At 46.0% G+C, this 21,814-nt stretch overlaps 1 protein-coding gene across 2 annotated transcripts in view; it reads left to right on the forward strand.

The window, feature by feature from the left end:
* FAM169A (family with sequence similarity 169 member A) overlaps nucleotides 1-21,814 on the forward strand; it is a 181,543-nt gene that overhangs the window by 22,624 nt on the left and 137,105 nt on the right. The window lies entirely within an intron of this gene.

Genomic DNA, 21,814 nt, shown 5'->3' on the forward strand with positions numbered 1-21,814 from the left:
TAACGTGTATTTTATTCTAGTATCTACTGAAAATATTCCTTTGCTTTTTGTATTTCAAGTGAATAATTTTACACTCCTTTCTAAAGCTTTCCAAAAACGTTTGATTTCAATTGGAGACACCTTTTTGCAGACACTGCTGCTATGTTTGTTTCCTCAAATCAAATTTTCCATTCAGTTGTATTTTACAGGATTGCACTTTATGTTGCTCTTGATGAAAGATCAAGTGGGCTTTGAGATCTCTCCTTTAATGAATGGCAGTAAGTGGATGCAGTATTCATAGTCTTAAATACGCATTCCCTTTGCAGAGGTCAATCCATCAATAATACATGCTGGAAATGTAGACATAATATTATGCTGTACACTTATCTCAGGGGCATTGCAAGGGACTAGGTCAAAAGACAAGGAGTATTTTATGACAGTGGAACCACTCACGCTTTAATGGGTTAAAGAGTTTATAACAGTTACTTAGTCACTGAGGCCAAATCCTGAGCAGTCAATGGGACTGAGTTGCAGATGCTCAATGCCACTTAGGATTGGGCCTTGCTCCCTCCCATTCAAGTTAATAGCAAAAGTTCAACAGAAGAAGGATCAGGCCCTATGATGGAGCACATGTATACACACGCGACTACAATCTGACTAACTGAACATCATGCATCTTCCTCGGCCTGTCCCTTGTTCTTCATCTCAAGCCACTGGTATGAGGTATAAGGCCAGATCCTGCTCCAGCTTTCTCAGATGGATGGTCCCACTGCAGTCAGTGGGATTATTGTGGAAGTAAGACAAGTAGAGTTTGGCCCACGGATAGTATTTCTACAGATTGGTGTTAGAACAAAATCCTGTGACATCCATGAGAATTTTTCCACTGGCCCTCTGTGATTGTCTATAGATCACACACAGGCTGGTGGCACCTAATTAACCCCTTCCAGCATAACAGAATCCCTTCTCTTCTCTGCTTTTCCTCCCAATAGAGTTTAACATGTAGCCACCCTGAATAACTCATCTCCCAGAAAAACAATAACGAGGGAAGAGAGGGAGATGAGAGAGTGCACACAGCCTCTGGCATGGGGGGGAGGAAATAGGAGACCCTGGTATGGGGGAGGGAGGAAATAAGGGGTTACAGAACCCTAGTGTGTGTTGGGGGGTGAAATTAAGGAAAACTGATATGGGGGACAGGGCAAAGAGCCCTTAGCATGGAGGTGAAGAATGGTGGATCCTAGTATGAGGGGAGGGAGGGGAATGGGAGTGAGAGAGATCTTGCTGTGGAAAAGGAGAGAATGGGCCCCACAGAACCCTCACCATGAGGAGTGGAGAATGGGGCACCCTGGTATGGGAGGTGAGAGGGATCCAGGTAAACAGAACCCCTGGCAGGGGGGAGATTGGGGGAATTATAGGAAGTCTCCGCAATAGAGTGGGATGGGAGAGTGGCACACAGTGGAGGAGAATGGAGGGATGCAAGAATCCCCTGGTGTGTGCAATGATCTTGGTCTACACAAGCTACCAAGTATGCAGCCCCTGAGTTACCTGAGAATGTACTGTAGGGGTTGGCGCATAGGTCAGATCAAAACAAATGTTATAGGATGGGCTGCCTTGAGAGGGAAGAGCAGGAGCATCTGACCTTTGGAAAGTTCAGGTGACCACAAAGAAGATGTACTAAGAGTAACTCACAGGGCTTTGGAACATGCTTGCTGGAACTAGAGGGGCCTTGTATTGTTCTGCTTCACCCTAGCTGTGAGGACAAGCAAGCCTGAAGTGAGCAAGCAGAGCACTGCCAGGGGTGAGCAGTTAGGACAGCAGAAGTGTCTGAGGTGGGACAGAAGATGCCCTTTCCATTGCCTCTCATTCTGGTTCAGTGCCTCTCCTTTCTGGGCCAAATGCTGTTTTCCTTACTCACGTGAGTAGAGTTTGGCCTGGTGAGGTGCAACTGCTTCTCCTGGGTAAGAAGGGAAGACTGGACCACTAAAGTAAGAGTCAGTGCCTCTGCCAACAAAGCTACAAGAGAGCTCTGGCTGGATTCAAAGCGTCCCTCCCTCCTTCCCAAAACCCTTGGCAGAGGGTGGCCTCCTCTGAGAGAAGAGGAGAGTGACTGCTGCCCATTCTAAAGGAGTTGCCCCACCAACTATGTGTATGCAAACAGCATCCATTTGCCTATGGAGGGAATCAGGGCGTGTGTCTCTGAGTCAGTCTAAGTTCCTTGAGGGCGTGACTATTTTTTTGATTATACAGCAGCAAGGACACTGATAAAACTCAATGAACAAGTATGGCAAAGATGGTGAGGACAAATGTTATGAATCATTGATGTATAAATATTTCTCTCTGAAAAGGCCTTACCCAAAAGGTCCTATAAGGTCTTTCTAAAGTAACCACATCTTGGTTGTTAAGATGATTGTTGGTTCAACACTTAGTTGGGTTGAGATTCACACACAGAAGCCAGCGCCAGCCCCAGTGGCTATAAGTGAGCTTTTCTGTTGCTGTCAAGGCTGCTTCCCCACTCTGAACTTCAGGGTACAGATGTGGGGGCCTGCATGAAAACTTCTAAGCTTAACTACCAGCTTAGATCTGGTCCGCTGCCACCATTCCCAATGTGCTAATTCTCTTCCCTGGGTAGCCTTGAGAGACTCTTCACCAATTCCCTGGTGAATACAGAGCCAAACCCCTTGGATCTTAAAACAAGGAGAAATTAACCATCCCCCATCCTTTCTCCCACCAACTCCTGGTGGATCAAGATCCAACCCCCTTGGATCTAAAAACAAGGAAAAATTAATCAGGTTCTTAAAAAGAAGGCTTTTAATTAAAAAAAAAGGTAAAATCATCTCTGTAAAATCTGGTTGGGAAATAACTTTACAGGGTAATCAAACTTAAAGAGCCCAGAGGACCCCCCTCTAGCCTTAGGTTCAAAGTTACAGCAAACAGAGGTAAACACCCTAGCAAAAAGTACATTATCAAGTTGAGAAAACAAAGATAAAACTAACACACCTTGCCTGGCTGTTTACTTACAAGTTTGAAATAGGAGAGACTTGTTCAGAAAGATTTGGAGAGCCTGGATTGATATCTTAGTCCCAAGAGCGAACAACCACCAAAACAAAGAGCACAAACAAAAGCCTTCCCCCCACCAAGATTTGAAAGTATCTTGTCCCCTTATTGGTCCTTTGGGTCAGGTGTCAGCCAGGTTACCTGAGCTTCTTAACCCTTTACAGGTAAAAGGATTTTGGAGTCTCTGGCCAGGAGGGATTTTATAGTATTGTACACAGGAGGGCTGTTACCCTTCCCTTTATAGTTATGACAGTTGCTATTATTATTTATATTACCATAGCACCTAGGAGCCCCAGTCACAGAGTTGGACTCCATTGCGCGAGGGGCTGTACAAACATAGAACAAAGGGTAAGTCTGAACTATGGCTGAGAGTAAGCTCCCAGCCTGGGCAGACAGACTGTGGTAACCGGACTCGTGCTAGAAATGGCAGTGTGGATGTTGTGTCTCTGGTGGAGATTCAGGCTAGCCACCCGAGCTCAGACCCAGGGGATGGACAAGCTGTAGAGCACAAGCTGCTGCCCGGGCCACACTGCTAATTTTAGTGCGCTTGCTCAAGCCCTGCTAGCATGAGTCTGTCTACCCACTGTGAGAGACTGGGTCAGTGCAGAGACCCAGCTGCAGTGTAGACATGCCCAATGAGGTCTAGGAAGTTTCTCAGATGAGATATGCAGGATCCAGACAGTGTGCCTAGGGCAGAACAGAGAGAAAGCTTGTTTTCTGACTACAGAACTGGACATAGAAATACCTTAGCTGGGATGTCTGCAAGTGGAATTGCCTCTGTGCAGCTTGGAGGTTATCATCTCTGCTCGAGGGAAATAGAACTTGGGTACAATTTTGAAAACAAAAGTGGATTTGAAGAAAGTTGCCAAAAGCTACATCAATTTCTCCTCCCCCAGGAATCAGACCTACTGCAAAGCCTTAAGAATCTGCTCCTGCTTGGCAAAGGTGCAACAATAATAATGAGAAGAAGATTACAATATTTGGGTCAGAGAGGGCAGGAAAACACACCAGCATCTGAGAGAACTGTAATCTTCATTCAAAATTTCCTTGGCCAAGGCAGTTCACTGGTTTTTATTGGAGTTTTCTGTGTTGCTTATTTAAAGCTAATTTAAAGAAGTGAAAATGTGAGAAAGAGGTGACAGATTTTCACTCTTCATCTAATGCAGTCTCTTGACAGGAACCCAAACACATTTGAGTTTATTTTTAAAGAATCCTCCATGGGCTACAATTAGAGACTGCATGTCAGAAAGTATCCCGTAATAGTGAAATTTCATTAAATGCAGCAGCATTTCTGTTATTTCACCTTTTCTCTGTTTTCTGCCTCAGTTTGTTCTCCAGGATGGAATGACTTTTGCTTGAAGTAATGAAAGGGAGAACTGAACGTAGAGAGAGACATGCAGGTAGCATTATCATCACTCTAAAATGGTGTAAAATAAGGATACAAACAACTAGCTCACAGAGGTTCAGTGAGCTTTATTTGTCCATAAACATAATGGGAATTTCAAATCTCACAGTCAGAAACAGACAAGGTCCAAATATATGAACACTGAATCACTGGTTACCCTGGGAAGAAAGATGAAAAATGTCAGAGGTCTGCATTTTTCTCTAATACGTCGAGATGGAGATTCACGGGGGCTTTCAAATAGAAAGGCTCTTCCTACAAGATTATGTTTGCTTTTCTTCATGAGATTATTTCTTGTCTTTTTACTACAGCAGTCCCAGCTCATTAGGAACTTTAGAAATATTCATATTGATTAATAAAAATGAATGTTATCATTTACTCTAAGCCAGGGGTCGGCAACCGTTCAGAAGTGGTGTGCTGAGTCTTCATTTATTCACTTTAATTTAAGGTTTCGCGTGCCAGTAATACATTTTAACGTTTTTAGAAGGTCTCTTTCTATAAGTATATAATATATAACTAAACTATTGTTGTATGTAAAGTAAATAAGGTTTTTAAAATGTTTAAGAAGCTTCATTTAAAATTAAATTAAAATGTAGAGCCCTCCAGACCGGTGGCCAGGACCCAGGCAGTGTGAGTGCCACTGAAAATCAGCTCGTGTGCCACCTTTGGCACGCGTGCCATAGGTTGCCTACCCCTGCTCTAAGCCATCTTGAAGTCCAGAACATATAAGCCACTTCCTGGGCATTAGCAAAACAATAGACTAGCACTGGGTCTGTATGAACTAGGGGGGGAAATTAAAAGCAAATTGTCATGGGGTGAATAGACCCTCATGCTACTCCAGCCACTAAGGGGTTAACAGAGAGACTAGCTGTCTCCTCAGCTGACACTAATTGCTGGGGAGATCAAAAGGCTGCAGAGGAGAAGACAGCTGTGGGTGTCAGAAGCTGAGGGGCTACTGAGGAGAGACTTTTTCAGTCACAGACTGGTAAGCAGCTGCCCAGGAAGTTGGCTTTCTAGAATGGGAGAATTGAAATGTGAGTCTGGGAAAATCCTCCAGGAGAGATGAGGTAGGAAGCAGCAAGGGATTGGGAAGAACTTGTTCTAGTGGCTATGTACAGGGTCCCTGGACTGTAGTGAGTAGGTCTGGGTTCCACTATCTTCTGCACCCATAGAGATACTAAGGACTTTGGAGCAAGGGTGTCAGGGCCATGTGGGGCTCTGGGACTGTTGACTCCTCTGTTGGAGTCACTAGGCTCCTGGTTCACCAGACTCTTTAGTGAGACTATTTATTAATGACCTAGTTAGGGTCATAACAGGAAACTACCAACTATAGAACTAAATGATTATTGGTGAGATGGGGAAACTGATCCACACTTGCTGCAAAATCCTGCACAGCTGGAGAGGGTGCCAGTTGGTTAAGGCAGCCAGACAATTAGCCACCCATTACATCTTGCTTTTAATTTTTTTTTCTAGTTCACACAGACCCAATGCTACTCTATTGTTTTGTGAATGCCCAGGAAGTGCCTTATATGTTCTGGACTTGTGTTTTAACAAGTAGAAAAGTGTGGATTTTTATTCAGTCCCATGACAGTTGAAAGGCCCCCTTGATTCATCAGTCTAGCCAAAGCTAGGGTTGCCAACTTTTATAAACACTCAAACCTGAACAGCCTTGCCCTGCCCCTTCTCTGAGGCCCTGCCCCCACTCACTCCATTCCTCCTCCCTCTGTTGCTTGCTTGCCCCACCTTCACTCACTTCCCCTGAGCTGGGGTTGGGGTGTGGGAGGAGGTGAGGGCTCCAGGTGAGTGTGCAGGCTCTGGGGTGGGGCCAGAAATGAGGGGTTCAGAGTGCAGGAGGAGGCTCTGGGCTGGGGCAGGTGGTTGGGCTGTGGGAGGGGGTGAGGGGTGTGGGCTCCAGTCTGGTGGTGCTTACCTCAGGTAGCTCTTGGAGGTGACCGGCATGCCCAACTCCTAGGTGCAGGGGCCAGGGAGGTCTCCACGTGCTGCCTTGCTTGCAGGCACAGCTCCCATTGGCTGTGTTCCTGGCCAATGGGAGCTGCAGGGGCAGCGCGCCGAGACCCCGTGGCCACCCCTGCACCAAGGAGCCAGAGGGATGTGCAAGTCACTTCTGGGAGCCGCACGGAGCCAGGGCAGGTAGGGAGCTTGCCTTAGCCCCACTGCGCCACTGACTGGACTTTTAGTGGCCTATTAAAATCTCCTGGATTGCTTTCAGTAGCCACCAGGAGATCGAGGCTGATTCTGGCAGACTCCTGGCCAATCCAGGAAGGTTGGCAACCCTAGCCAGAGCACTTAGATTTGTGCTTAATTCTCATTCAGGTGACGTTAATGGGACTTATGCATGTGCTTGGATGCACTGGAGCCTGAATTTGTATGCCAAATGGCCATTGCATGCACTGTTAGAAAATGGTACACAGTTTGCCCCATTATATTTCAAGGAAAAGTTATTCCCTTTGCTCACAAACCATGCTTATTCCCCCACTCTGTTGTCTCATTTTCATCACGAAGGCTTAGGAGCCAGAATGTGAAGGAGGCAGAGGGATGTTTGACATGTCAAGAAATAGTGCCAGTAAAATTCAGTAGAAGGAGGTGAATTCTGTAAACCACAAATAAAGTTGGAGAGAGATATGGGGGTGGAAGGAGAGAAGGGAAACCAGAATCAGTTTAGCATAAATGTCATTCCAATTAATTTAAAAAGTGTCTAGTGCCTGATTGAATATCAACAAAGCAGGAGTAAAATACATACTGTTACTGGGCCGCAGGACAGTGCTTTCTCTAACTAGAGTGTATGATTTGAAACTTCATGGTCACTTTCAACAAGGCTGTGGAGGATAGAAACAGGGAGCTTCCTATATTCTTTACAAAACCGTGGATTGTACATGGTGAAACCATAAGCACATCCAGAGCTTTAGTTTGTTGCCAGTGCTCACAATCGGTAAGATACCAGAGAGATACAGCTTCTGGCAACTCATGCAAATGGTCAAACACCCTTCCCCAACAACTGAACAGTATTTATGCCAGCCAACTGTTGGGTCTGTTTCATCTTCTTAGGACTCATCAGCATGGTATAGCTTTCAAAACTAGTCTCAGTCCTTTAGCTCTGTTAAGTGTATTATCTTGAGTATTTTTATTGGTGAAAGTTCCAATGATCTGCAATTTGCTTGTATGAGCCATTATTTCATGTTGGGGGGGGGGGTTTAAATAAAAGTGTCTTTTTAAAACCCCCACACGTAAACTTCCTAAACTGGCCCACTGTCCCTTATGTGAAACCCAGACAGCTTTGCCCATCTTCTGATGTTACAAAGCCACCGGCGCTACCTGGGTTGCTCCGTCATTTTAAAACTGAGTAGCCTTTGCATCCTGCCCCTCAATGGCTGTGAAGTTTTACATTCACCTACAGTGAGGAACTTCAAAAATCTGAACAGCAGGGAGTCCAGATATCCAAGCAAATATTACATAGGGTGATAGGTTGAAATAAGTCTTCAGCTGGTGTGAAGTGAGTGGTGGTCTCAGTCCCATTCCTGGACAGGTGTTTATACCATAGAACGACTGTTCCCACAACTGGCACTAATTGGTACTATTGCCAGCTATACCAGTGGCATGGAGACTGATCTAGTCCCTGCCCAACTAGAGCCAATCCCCTCTGGTGAGACGCCATTTGCAATCTATGCTGTAACTGGATAAAAAGGCCTCATTCTCCAGCGCTCAGGAAATAACTCCCTGGGTAACAGTATCAGAGTCTCAGGGCTACTGGTGTTGCCAAAGATGGCAAACTGCATCAGTTAGCTCCAGCATGCAGACCTGGAGAAGGGAAGAAAATACAAGGTACCTCAGTGACTTCCATTGAAGAGAAGCAATAATTGGCTCAGCCCAATGAAGGATTTCCTTCAGCTCACTGGGCAGAGTTGCTAATTACAAACTACAGAGGTTTTGGCTACTATAAGCAAATGACTGTGTGTGGTACAGAGGGCCATCTGGGGTTCACTATTCCATGTGAACAACTCTTGTCAGGCCTGACATACTCATTACACCTAACATGCGGTTGCTATAATCTGTATCTAAAAAGTATCATGTAAGACAGGATTGGAAAACGAAGAACTCGCTGATCACTGATGTTCTTGTGCAATGTATGTAGGGGATGTGTGCAAAGAGTTATGGATATGTGCTAGAACAGTGGTAGGCAAGCTATGGCACGTGTGCCGAAGGCGGCATGCGAGCTAATTTTCAGTGGCACTCACACTGCCCGGGTCCTGGTCACCAGTTCGGGGGGCTCTGCATTTTAATTTAATTTTAAATGAAGCTTCTTAAACATTACATACTGTGACAATGCGGTTCTGGCGGAACCCAACTGAGAGTGCCAACTCAGGACAAATTGCTCAAATAGGGCAGTTACAGCCCAAGGCTGGGGTTTTTTCCACCTCTAAGGCAAACCAAACCAGCCAGACTAAGAGGACTTCAGTCTCACCCCACTGGCTAACTGCAAGTCTCACAAGCAATCTCCTTAGATACTCCAGTTTCCCAGTATTACCACCAGTACCACACGTTATGGGGACAAATGGTTATGAAAACCAATACCCCAGTAAAAGAAAAAGGTTCTCCTGATCCCAAAGGACCCAGACCCAGGTCAATATACAAATCAGATCTTACCCACAAATCACGCTGTTGCCGATCCTTTAGAATCTAAAATCTAAAGGTTTATTCATAAAAGGAAAAAGATAGAGATGAGAGTTAGAATTGGTTAAATGGAATCAATTACATACAGTAATGGCAAAGTTCTTGGTTCAGGCTTGCAGCTGCGATGGAATAAACTGCAGGTTCAGATCAAGTCTCTGGAATACATCCCCCGCTGGGATGGGTCCTCAGTCCTTTGTTCAAAGCTTCAGCTTGTAGCAAAGTTCCTCCAGAGGTAAGAAGCAGGATTGAAGACAAGATGGAGATCAGGCATCAGCCTTATATAGTCTTTTCCAGGTGTAAGATTACCTCTTTGTTCTTACTGTGGAAAATTACAGCAACATGGAGTCTGGAGTCACATGGGCCAGTCCCTGCATACTTTGCTGAGGTACAAGGCGTATCTGCCTTCTCTCAATGGGTCCATTGTATAGCTGATGGTCCTTAATGGGCCATCAAGCAGGCTAGGCAGAGCTAATCTCAGCTTGTCTGGGATGTCACCCAGAAGCATAGCATAAGTTTGCCATACAGACAGTATAGAGCCAATATTCATAACTTTAACTACAAAACTGATACACACATATAGACAGCATAATCATAACCAGTAAACCATAACCTTGTCCTAGACACCCCATTTGACCCCCTTTATACAAGATTTGGGTGCCACTACAGGACCTTGGTTGCAACAATGATCTATATGGTCCCAGTTTATGTCAATAACGTCACACATACAACAATAGTTTAGTTATATATTATAGACTTATAGAAAGAGACCTTCTAAAAACGTTAATGTATTACTGGCACGTGAAACAAATAAATGAAAACTTGGCACACCACTTCTGAAAGATTGCCGACCCCTGTGCTAGAATTATGCTCTTAAAATATGTTTGGCAAGCAATGCATCAGCCCAGTCTGCCGGAGACAAAGAAATGTGTATTTGCTTGGCTGACCAGCCTGGTTGTCAGGCAGAGACAATGAAGGCATGCTTACATAAAAGGTAATCAAAGCCCTCAACCTAGCAGGTGGGGGAAATGGCTTCTTAGCTATAAAAACAGGGGGTCTGAACCTCAACTGATAGTAGACATTACCGTATTATAAAAGTGTATCAAGCATAGGTGCTGACTTCCCCTGTTTTCCGTGGGTGCTCGACCTCCTCTGCCCCCAGCCCTGCCCCCACTCCACCCCTTTCATGAGGCCCTACCTCTTCCCTGCCCCCATTCCAGCTGGTTCCCCAAAGTCCCTACCCCAACTCTGCCCCCTCCCTGCCCCTATTCCAACTCCTTCCCCAAATCCCCACCCCATGTTCCCACTCCTCCCCTCCTCCGAGCGTGCAAGCAGCTGTTTGGTGGTGGCCGGGCAGGAAACGCTGGGAGATAGGAGGAGGATCAGGGATGTGGCATGCTCGGGGGGGGGGGGGGGAGGGAGAAGGAGGTGGGTGGGAGGGAGGGGAGCTTGCATGCTAGTGGTGGGTACAGAGCACCCACTAATTTTTCCCCGTGGGTGCTCCAGCCCCGGAGCACCCATGGAGTTGGTGCCTATGGTATCAAGTAAGGTCTTGTCTGAAAGCTAATGACACCCTAGTGGCTAATATCATTGTGAAATGTATATATGAAAAACTATAGGAGGAAATACGGATACTTAATGATATTATGCTTTAAAGTCTGTGGCCAAACACAGGGAGAAACAGGTTTTCTGCCAGACAGGGGGGAAGGCAGCTATCTACCAGTCTCTAATGCAATTAAGCAAGGTGTGTCCAAAAACAATGGAAGCCCCATTTACATACCAATCAGCAGGGGGATGGGAAGCCCACAGGAAGGGAAGAACAGCATGAGATCATCCTGAATCTGAGAACGAAACAGTAAGTTTGGGAAGATATAAGGAAAGAGCAGAAACCATCTTGGCATCCATCATTTGAGGGACTAAAGAGGCCAGAGCTCTTGAGATCTTAGAAAGATGGGCCTTTCAATCAAGAGGGTTGAAGTCTGGAAATTGAGGATAAGTGAGAAACCTGCTTAGGCAAAGATTGTAACTGGCTGAAATTAAGTTTTAGTCTTAGAAGCGTATTTCTACTTCTGTTCTGGTTTGTGATGGGGTGCACTTGCCCTGCACTGGATGGGGAAGGGTTAACTCCTCAGTATGGGCTGAAGAAGCCATGCCCTTACTGGAGTTCTTACCTACAGACATACGAGAGGGACCAGAGTCACCGGGAACTGTGTATGCCAAGGAAAGTGGAGCTCCTGATTGTGCCCTGACTACTGTTCCAAGAGAAATGGTAGGAAGTGGCTTGGGGGGGACTAGCCATAGTCCTGTGGGAAGTTGGCATGTTTCAATCAGAGCCTTGCTTATTCAGTGGTGGAACACTCTGTCACTGCTAGGACCTGATAGAGCAGAGTGGGCCCAGGTACCCCTACCCTGGCTGCCATGCTTCCCCAGATGGCAGCCATGTTGATTCTGGCCCTTAGGCCCCACAGCCCTGAGCGTGAGGGCAGCCATGTTGATTCTGGCCACCAGACCATATAGCCCTGAGCACAACGGCAGCTTGGAGGACAGAGTGCACTTGCCCCGCACTGGATGGGGTTCCCCCACTCTGTCACAGTAACCCTTTCTAACCTTTATTCCTTCTACTTGTTATCACTTAACCTATGTTGTTTTTTGTTAAATAAACTTGTTTTGTTTTTACAGTAAACCAACTCAGTGCTGTGCTTGAAGGAAGGGTGTATTTACCCCAGTTAAGTTACTAAGTTGCAATGTGCTTTTGTCTAGTTAAAGATACAAACAAACCCTATTATTTTTGAGTGTTCCAGGAAAGGGCTGGACACTTCAGGGCAGATGGTTTGGGGAAACTTCAGGACTGGGAGTGTATTGGGGTCACCTCTGCGACTAGTAATCAAGGTAACCAGGATGGGGCTATTGTCGTGTAACAAGCAAACCTCTAGGGACAATGTGCTGAACTAGAGCTGCACAGTACATGCCCTCAGGGAACTGCAGGGCTGTTTGGTGTCTGGGCTGTGAGGCACACCAGCAGAGCTTTTAAGGCACCTGGGGCAGGGGTGACACAATCTTTTACTGGTCTGGATGGCACCCCAGAATGTGACAGCAGCCCATATAGAAAGCAAGTTCAGCCCTGGAATGGGGGACTTGTTAGTTTAATTCTGAGAATATATGGCCACCAGCTCAACAAAGCATGGTTCTCCACGCCCCCTTCTCATAATTTTGTATTTCTTGTGTCTGATTTTTTTTCCACTTATTTTTTTCAGTGTTAGTATTCATTGATGAATTAATAAAGACAATACTATGTGTCCTTAACTCCTCTGAGTATCAGTTTTCATCCTAAAATGCACTTTCATAACCCCCCCCCAAAAAAAAAAAAACTTGAACATGCTATGGTTTCAGATTGTGTGGACCTGATCCTGTAGCCTTTACTCACAGTCCAATTGGTCTCAATTGGGCAGATACGGCTACAGGGATAGCTGCACCTCTGCTCCCTTTCTGGTCTCTGAATGCACCTTCCCCCAGGTCTTAGACCTTGTGCCTTTACCTCTCCTGGGATATAATCCTGCACTTCTCCCACTCCTGAGACTGAGCTCTGAGCTACAGTACCCTCTGTATCAACCATTCTTACCCAGCAGGCCTGAATGGATTCAGCACTTGTGGTTCTTCCTTTTGGCAGTCTGTGACCAGTGCTGACTACAGTGACCAGACAGCCTTCATAAATCCAAGTATGTATGTACCACAGTGGGAACAAAACATGAGAAAATGCTTTTTAAAACAGTCCACACCCATGTATCTTACCAGTCAAACTTGCATCCCTGATGGAATCTAGGCAGGCCTCTCTTTGTCAGACATCCCAGAAGGTGTCTGTGTGACAGTGTAGTTTCCTGGAATAACGCCTCCTACAACTGCTTTCCTCTTCTCCTAGCATCCCTCTTTCAACTGCAATAGTCCTTTTGAGCTTCTGTTTCCAGGTTTCTTCCTGTCCAGCACGTTCTCTTAACAACCCCTAAGTGTTTTACTGAGGAGTAGCTTATCTTGAGCCATTGTTTACCTTCCTGCTTGTCTTTCCTGACAACCGTGGGCCCCCTCCATTGCTAAACAAATATATTCACGCAGTAAACCTCCTCAGTAGCCATGGCAACATACATTATTCCTAAAGTATTATGGAGCTGATCTGATTCTGTCACATGGGCTATAATGTGATGTAAAGGTGGGCTGGATTGGGCCCACTAGCAAGAGTTCTACACTAGGGTTCAGAACCAACTCTCCTTAATATGGAGGTGTGTGGCCTCCATTTTCTAGCACTCAAAAGTGCTGAGCAGTATGAGCTGGGCCCTAATCTCTGCTTGTTCACACTTCTTTACTGAAGATAAGGATGACTTAAATCTGCTCCATGTTGCAAAAACTTGGGCAGCTCTATATGTTCTGGGTATGTTGCCAAATCAGCACACAGTAGGGCAAAGTTTAGATGTTCCTGGTAAATCATTTACAATAAAACTAACAAAGTTGCTTGTAAAAGCTGAAGGGTCAAATTTGGATATTCAGTTACTCATCCAATAGAATTGTTATCACAAAGGTGGAAATTAGTGTTATAGCAGGCAAATACTAGTATCTACAGTATATCCAAATAAAATGGAGAAATTTAAAAATGTAAGATTATTGAGATTTAACAGCTTAAGCAACTTGAATAATAGGAAAAAGCTAAAATATAAAAATGTCAAGATTTAAAAGCAACTAATTGTAAATAATGGCAGTTCAGCAAAAGGTCAAGACCTAGAGAGTGAGAATTAGGGATGGGGGGGCGGGGGAGATGAGTAAATTAAAAAAAAATTAATGTGTCTAGTTTTGCCCTTCATTTTTTGTCTGAAATCTAATTATAGAATTAGTCTAATTACTAAGAAGAAAGCTTCCTTATGAAGCTTGGCTAGAAGATAAACTGCAACACTCATGCATCAAGGTCAGTTTTAAAATATTTTTATCAGTGCTTTACAGCTACTTAAAGTTCATGAGTATGAATAAGGCAATATCACCATGCAGCTGAAGATGACTTCTCAAGGTGACTTTTTCAGATGCATCTGATTGAAGAAAACTCTAGATAACCTGTTACCTTGTATTTATATCCACACAGATTGTGTGGCTTGCTAAAATTTGGATGCTCATAAACAGAAATCACGTATATAGTCTAGATATTATTTATTTAGTATTCACTCCTTTCTTTGCTTTCCTCTGACTCCCCATGTGGTGAGAGCAAGCAAATAAACAAGTAACTGTGTTCTCATCCCACAAGCCCTCTGCTCCTGGAACTCTAAGAGGAGTTCTATGCAGGGAGGGCTTGCAAGACTGGCAGGGCCGGCGCTTCCGCTAGGCGACCCTAGGCAGTCGCCTAGGGCAGCAGGATTTGGGGGACGGCATTTCGCCATCCTCGGCGGAAATTTGGTGGCGGGTCCTTCACTTGCTCCAGGACCCACCATCAAAGTGCCCTGAAGACGTGGAGCGGAAGGAACCCTGCCGTCAAATGCTCAGAGGAGGAGCGCTGCCGCCTAGGGTGGCAAAAACCCTGGTGCCGCTCCTGAAGACTGGGCCTTTTGAGGACAGTGAGAGAAATTCCCCAGTATGCTCCAGCTGCTCTGTTCTACTCTGCCACTTTGAGTCAGAGGAAGGATGGCCCAGCAATGAGGGTGCTGGCCTGGGTCTTGGGAGATTGGCATTCAATTATTTGCTCAGCCACATGGGCAAGTCACTTAGGCAGAGGCAGATGTAGCCTCCATGGGTACAGTAAAATAAACTCTGCTTGGACATGGTTTTGTGCTATAGTCAAATAGGGCACAGACCAGCAGCAGCACCCTCTGCCCCAGCACCACAACCCTAATCCTAGTCCAGTGAAGAAGGAAGGCCCCAGGAGGGTGGGGACTGGAGACCGAGCCTGAGCTGTGCTCACCCTGTAGTGGTGGCTCTGGCCTGACTCCCTGCTCCAGGTGTTGTGATCTGGCTCAGGGGGTCGCACCATTGCTCAGGTTTGGCACGCTTTGATTTTGTTTCTGTGGGTGCAATGGAACCCATGCTAAAGCTGCCCCTGCAATTAGGTCTTGATCCATCCCCACTGCACTTCCCATCTCCCCCTCCCCCCCCCACAAAACAAAGAAAAATTATTGGAGCAGGGGGACCAGGTTCTGGGCCTCACAGGTAGGTGCCCTAACCACCAGGCTCCAGAATGATTCTTATTCACCCTCTGCTCTACAGGAGGTCTAGTCCATCTGGTCTTGGAATCTATGGCCCAATGACTCTTTAAAATTTGTTCACAATGAAACTGCTTCCTCAGGAGAGTGAGGAGCCCCACAGCAGCATATCCCATAGCTCAGGCTTAGCACACACTCTTGTGTATGTTGAGAAGACCCACGTTCAATTTCCCTCTCTCTCTGCTGGGGAGAAGGGATTTGAACAGAGGTCTCTGTTCTCCCTCTCGGGCTGAGTGGAATCGAACCTGGATCTCCCACACTCCATAAGAGTGCTCTAACCCGTAGGCTAAAAGTTGTAAGTTTGTGGGAAGGGGGAACACCAGTTCCTCTTCTGGCTGTGTGGTGTTAGATGCCTGCCTCACTCATTCTTGCAAGAAATTACTTGGGCAGCTAAGCTGCCTGACAGGGGTTCTGGGCTGTGGAGTGTTAGCAAAGGTAAGCCTCGGCTGTAGGAAGAGCATAGGTGGCTATGTGTATGAGAGGGGTGGGGGTTAGGACACATCCCTCCTCATTATCTCCCATTGGCTAGTGTAGGGGTCTCCATCCCTGCCTAATGTGCTGTCTTTTGTAGATCACATTCTAAGATGCCTATCTCTCCCCATTCATTGTACAAGGAGCCTGGACATCTAACACAGGCTTTCTGGATCATAGAAAAATCACAGGAACAACACTAAGCACCCGGAAGTTGCGTGTTATGATGCTGAATGTAACAGCACCTCAAAACTTCTGTAGATCTAGGCCTTAGTTTCTCTGGCCCAGATCCACAAAGGTCTTTAGGGTCCCAACAACCATTGATTTCAAAATACTTTTGTGGAGCTAGACATCCTTGCGTCAGTGTCCCATGTCTAAAATGGGGATAATAGCACATCCTTCCTCACAGGGACAGCTTTCAACTACCTGAATGGGGGGGTTCCAAGGAGGATGGAGCTAGGCTGTTCTCAGTGTTGGTAGATGACAGAACAGGAAGCAATGGTCTCAAGTTGCAGTTGGGGAGGTCTAGGTTGGATATTAGGAAAAACTATTTCACTAGGAGGGTGGTGAAACACTGGAATGGGCTACCTAGGGAGGTGGTAGAATCTCCATCCTTAGAGGTTTTTAAGGCCCAGCTTGACAAAGCCCTGGCTGGGATGATTTAGTTGGCGTTGGTCCTGCTTTGAGCAGGGGATTGGACTAGATGACGTCCTGAGGTCTCTTCCAACCTAATCTTCTATGATAAGTAGCTGTGACTCAACCTTCTTAAGATGAAAGAAATGCTAATAGGGTGGGGAAAGGAACCAGAAGGCTTTGGAGATTATGCCACTGCTCCTGATGGATCAGTATCCCTGCCTTAGACACCTTTCTGCCCAAGACAGAAATCACCATAATGCCGCTTACAAGTTCATGGTATGCCCACATCTTGAATCCTGTGTGTGGTTCTGGTTGCCCCATCTCAAGAAAGATGTATTGGAATTGGAAAAGGTACAGATGGGGCAACCAGAACTGCATGCAGTACTCAAAGTGTGGGCATAGCATGGATTTATATAGTGGTATTATGATTTTTTTTTAATCTATCCATTTCCAAATAGTTCCTAATATTCTGTTAGTTTTTTTTTTTTTTTTTTTTTGACAGCTGCTGCATACTGAGCAGATGTTTTCTGAGAACTATCCACAATGACTCAAGATCTGTCTCGTGAGTGGTTACAGCTAATTTAGAATTCATCATTTTGTATGCATAATTGGGATTATGTTTTCCAGTGTGCATTACTTTACACTTAACGTAGAATTTCAACTGCCATTTTGTTGCTCAGGCATCCAATTTTGTGAGATCCCTTTGTTACTCTTTGCAGTCTGCTTTGGACTTAACTTGAGTAATTTAGTATTTTTCTTCAAATTTGCCACTTCATTTTTTTTACCCCCTTTTCCAGATAATTTATGAGTAGGTTGAACATCACAAGTCCCAGTATATCTCCTTGGGGACCTTGCTATTTACCACTTTCTATTGTGAAAACTGACCATTTATTCCTTCCGTTTTACCCCCTATTTTTTTAATCTGTTTCTGATCCATGAGAGGACCTTCCCTCTTATCCCATGACTACTTACTTCGGTGAGGGACCTTTTCAAAGCTTTCTGAAAGTCTAAGCACACTCTGTCCATTGGACCACTCTTGTCCACATGCTTGTTGACCCCCTTAAGGTACTCTAATAGATTGGTATCAGAGGGGTAGCCGTGTTAGTCTGGATCTATTAGAAAACAGAGTCCCGTGGCACCTTTAAGACTAACAGATGTGTTGGAGCATAAGCTTTCGTGGGTGAATACCCACTTTGTCAGATGCATGCCATGTGTCTGACAAAGTGGGTATTCACCCACAAAAGCTTATGCTCCAATACATCTGTTAGTCTTAAAGGTGCCACGGGACTCTCTTGCTTTCTAATAGATTGGTGAGGCTTTACAAAAGCCATGTTGACTCTTCCCCAACATATCTTATTCATGTGTCTGATAATTCTGTTTTACTATAGCTTCAACTAGGGCTGTCAAGTGATTAAAAAAAATTAATGCTGCATGCGTCTCACTATCAGGAGACACTGTAAACAAGAACAGGTGTTCACACAGCACTGTTGTAGCCAGCGTTGCAAGATATTTACGTGCTAGATGTGCTAAAGATTCATATGTCCCTTCATGCTTCAATCACCATTCCAAGGGACATGTGTCCATGCTGATGACGGGTGCTGCTCAATAACAATCCAAAGCAGCTTTCTTTTTTGGTGGTTCGGGTTCTGTAGTTTCCACATCAGTGTTGCTCTTTTAAGACTTCTGAAAGCATGCTCCACACTTCATGCCTCAGATTTTGGAAGGCGCTTCAGATTCTTAAACCTTGGGTCAAGTGCTGTAGTTTATCTTTAGAAATCTCACATTGGTACCTTCTTTGCGTTTTCTCAAATCTGCAGTTAGTGTTCTTGAAACGAACAACATGTGCTGGGTCATCATCCAAGACTGCTATAACATGGAATACATGTCAGAATGCTGGTAAAACAGAGCAGGAGACATACAATTCTCCCCCAAGGAGTTCAATCACAAATTTAATTAACGCATTTTTTAACGAGTGTCATCAGCAAGGAAGCATGTCCTCTGGAATGATGGCTGAAGCATGAAGGGGGCATACGAGGCATGTAAATACCTTGCAGTGCCAGCTACAAAAGTGCCATGGACATGCAAATGCCTGTTCTCAGTTTCTGGTGACATTGTAAATAAGAGGACAGCATCTATAAATGTAACCAAACTTGTTTGTCTTAGCAGATTGGTTGAACAATAAGTGGGACTGAGTGGACTTGTAGGCTCTGAAGCTTTACATTGATTTGTTTGAGTGCAGTAAAGTAACACAAAACAATTCTACATTTGTAAGTTGCACTTTCACAATAAAGATTGCACTACTGTACTTGTATGAGATGAATTGAAAAATACTATTTTGTTTATAATTTTTACAGTGCAAATATTTATAATAAAAATAATATACACTTTGATTTCAATTACAACGTAGAATACAATATATATGAAAATGTAGAAAAACTTCTAAAATATTTAATTTCAATTGGTATTCTATTGTTTAACAGTGCGATTAAAACTGCGCTTAATCGCGATTAATGTTTTTTGAGTTAATTGCGTGAATTAACTGCGATTATTCAACAGACCTAGTTTCACCCAATTTGCCTGTACTGAAGTTGCGTTTAGCGGCTTGTAATTACCAGGATCATCTCTGGAGCCTTTTTTTAAAGAATGGGGTTACGTTGACACTCTCCTAGTCATCTGGTACAGAGGCTGATTTAAGCGATAGGTTACATGCTACAGTTTGTATTTCTGCAAATTCTTATTTGAGTTCCTTCCTCCTTTATCAATTCGTCCCAAAGACTCCTTTATTGACCCCCTCAGGCTGGGACAGTTCCTCATTTGTCACCTAAAAAGAATGTCTCCCTCACATCCAGGGCCGGTTGAAGGATATTTTGCACCCTAGGCAAAATTTCCACCTTGCGCCGCCCCCGTCTGGCCCGGGGAGCCAGGGCTGTCCCTAGCTATTTTGGTGCCCTACGCAGTCCCCACGTGGGGGGGGGGGGGTTTGTGGGGCCCCAGGCCTCCATGGGGGGTGGGGGGGCTCAGGCCTCTGTGGGGGGCCCTGCCCCAGGTCTCTATGGGGGAGGGGAGGGCTGGTCCCAGGCCTCAGTTAGGGACGGGGGGGGAAGGGGGTTGGCCACTTCCTGTGGGAAGAGGAGTGACCCGGCCCCAGCCTACTCCCCCTCCCCCCCCCCCTGGCTCCCAGCCGCGCTGCTGGCGAGTGCAGGGGGGGGGGGCGGTTCCCCCTTCCTCCCCCCCCCCCCCCCAAGCCTGGGAGCCAGGGGAGCAGGCTGGGGCTGGGTCACTCCACTTCCTGCAGGAAGTAGGCCGCCCCCTGTCCCCCATGGAGGCCTGGGGCCATCCCCCCCATTCACCCCCTGTGGAGGCCTGGGGCCCCAGCCTGCTCTGCTCCCAGACTTGGGGGGGAGGGGAAAGGGGGGAACTGCCCCCCAGCACTCGCCAGCGGCGCGGCAGGGAGCCAGGGGAACAGACCAGGCTGGGGCCGGGTCGCTCCACTTACTATGCGGTGAGTGCAGGGTCAGGCCTTGCTGCAGTCTTCGGGGGAGTGGGGGTGGGGCTGGGGCAGAGCAGGGGCAATGGAGAAGAGCTGGGGAGCCCCCCTCCAGCAGCTCCCCATCCCCCCCTCTGCCTGGGAGCCCCCCCTGAGGCGCCCCCCTCCCGCAGCAGCTCCGCCCTGCGGCATCCCCCTGCGGCAGGTCCCCACCCCAGCTCACTTCCTCTCCGCCTTCTCCCCTGAGCACACCGGTGCCACTCCACTTCTCCGCCTTCCAGGCTTGCGGCGCCAATCAGCTGTTTGGCGCGGCAAGCCTGGGAGGGAAGGAGAAGTAGAGCGGGGGAGGCATGCTCAGGGGAGAAGGCAGAGCGGAGGTGAGCTGGGGAGGGAGCAGTTCCCCTGCATACCTCCCTCCCCCTTCCCCATTACTTGCTGCGGGCAGTCTTCCCTGCGCCCCCCTGCTCCAGCTCACTTCCACTCCACCGCCTCCCCTGAGAGTGCTTTTTGGCGCCCCCAACACTTGGCACCCTAGGCAGCCGCCTAGTTCGCCTAGTGGTTGCACTGGCCCTGCTCACATCCTCTTCAGTGAAGACTAATGCAAAGAATTCATTTAGCTTCTCTGCTAACAGCCCTTCCTTTTTTTTCCTTGAGTGCTCCTTTAGCACCTTGATCATCCAGTGGCCCCACTGATTGTTTGGTAGGCTTCCTGTTTCTGATGTACTTATGAAGTTTTTTGCTGGTAGTTTCTCTTTCACTAGTTGCTTTTCAAATTCTTTTTTGGCCTAACTACACTTTACTTGCCAGAGTTTATGCTCCTTTCTACTTTCCTCAGTAGGATTTTACTTCCATTTTTTAAAGGATACCCCTTTGCCTCTAGCCCTTTTTTTTTTAAAATAGCTTGCAGGCATTTTGCTCTTATGACTGTTCCTTTTAATTTCCATTTAACTAGCCTCCTCATTTTTGTGTAGTTCCCCTTTTTGCAGTTAAATGTTACTATGGTGGGTTTCTTTTGCACTTCCCCCTATAAGGATGTTAAATTAAATTACATTATAGTCACTGAGTGATTCGGTTATATTCACCTCTTGGACCAGACCTTGTGCTCCGCTTAGGACTAAATCAAGAATTGCCTCTCCCCGTGTGAGTTCCAGGATGAGTTGTCCCAAGATGCAGTCATTAATTATGTCTTGAAATTTTATTTCTGCATTCTGTCCTCAGGTGACATGTACCCAGTCAATATGGGGATAACTGAATTCAGAGATGACATGTAACTGTTGATTGGGGGAGGAGGAGTAGGGCACAACTTAAAGATTCTGATGGGCTGCAGCTGGGTTCAGGGCAGGGCATATAAACCCTGGCAGAAATCTGGCAGGGCACATGACCCTGTATGCCCCTTCCTCCCCCACATCACCACTGATTGAAATCCCCCTCATTACTGGGTTTTATGTTTTTGTAGCTTCTCTAATATCCCTGAGCACTTCGCAATCATTGTCACCTTCCTGGTCAGGTGATCACTGTATATTACTCTTACTAGTCAAACATCAAATTTCTATTCATAGATTCCATGGTACAGTTTGATTCTCAAGATTTTTACTGTATTTGACTCTGCTTTCTTTCTCATCTAGTGTCACCCCCTCCCCATCTCCACTAGCATGACCTACTGTCATTCCTATCTATTTTGTACCCTATTGTGTCCTGTTGATTATCATCATTCCACCAATTTTCTGTGATGCCTATTTATAGTAGTATCCTCATATAATACTAGGCACTCAAGTTCACCCACTTAGTATTTATCCTGCTTGTATTTGTATACAAGCACTTAAATTTTTTTCAATATTCAGCTGTCTGCCATCATATGATGTAATTTAATGGAAC

The sequence above is a fragment of the Chrysemys picta genome, chromosome 6 (genome assembly GCF_011386835.1).
Source record: "Chrysemys picta bellii isolate R12L10 chromosome 6, ASM1138683v2, whole genome shotgun sequence".
NCBI lineage: Eukaryota > Metazoa > Chordata > Testudines > Emydidae > Chrysemys > Chrysemys picta.